Below are 734 nucleotides of genomic sequence, written 5' to 3' on the forward strand. Positions count from 1 at the left end.
GAGGTAAAGTCATACGTGCCTACCTGCCACTCTCCATGAGGGAGAAAATGCTCTGTTCCTGGACTTTCCTGGTAACCTTTGGTGAAACACCTTTCTTATCAATTAACTAGCTCACCACAGGTGATGGCAATCATACATTACCAGGAAAGTCCAGGAACAGAGCATTTTCTCCCTCATGGAGAGGGTCAGGTAGGCAAGTATGAGGAAGGTTCCAGAGGCTGCAGCAGCAGTAAGATGTGGCCGGATGATAGGGGAAGAGAGAGGGAGCCTTGTGCTGTGATGCAGGCAGAGTCTGGAGCTGAGTAACAAGCAACGTGCAGCTGGGCTGGGGAGGTGGATCCAGGCTGCTGGTGACAAGTAGAAAAGGAGCAAGTGAGAGCCTTGTCTCTGCCTACGGCCACACCACCCTGAACACGCCCGATCTCGTCTGATCTCGGAAGCTAAGCAGGGTCAGGCCTGGTTAGTACTTGGATGGGAGACCGCCTGGGAATACCAGGTGCTGTAGGCTTTTGCTTTTCTAGGCTGCAACCAGCAGGGGTCGCTCTTTTTCTTCTTCATTTTTTCAAATTAAACTTTTTGCTTTCTTTCTTTCTTTCATTCCTCTATGTTCATGCAGAAAACCCGAACCGTTTACCACTCGGCGGCAGCCCCATACTCATCAGGATAATGCATACACCACTACGTTAGCAGCGCCGTACATCCCACCTAGTGTCACCGACACAGTGAAATCACAG

At 50.5% G+C, this 734-nt stretch overlaps 1 non-coding gene across 1 annotated transcript; it reads left to right on the plus strand.

Moving 5' to 3' along the window:
• Positions 1–389: 389 nt before the first annotated feature.
• On the plus strand, positions 390–508 carry LOC134931091 (5S ribosomal RNA). Its single transcript, XR_010178961.1, has one exon. It is a non-coding gene; the product is annotated as a 5S ribosomal RNA (ribosomal RNA).
• Positions 509–734: the final 226 nt, after the last annotated feature.

Source organism: Pseudophryne corroboree, chromosome 5 (assembly GCF_028390025.1).
Source record: "Pseudophryne corroboree isolate aPseCor3 chromosome 5, aPseCor3.hap2, whole genome shotgun sequence".
In the NCBI taxonomy this organism is placed as follows: Eukaryota; Metazoa; Chordata; class Amphibia; order Anura; family Myobatrachidae; genus Pseudophryne; species Pseudophryne corroboree.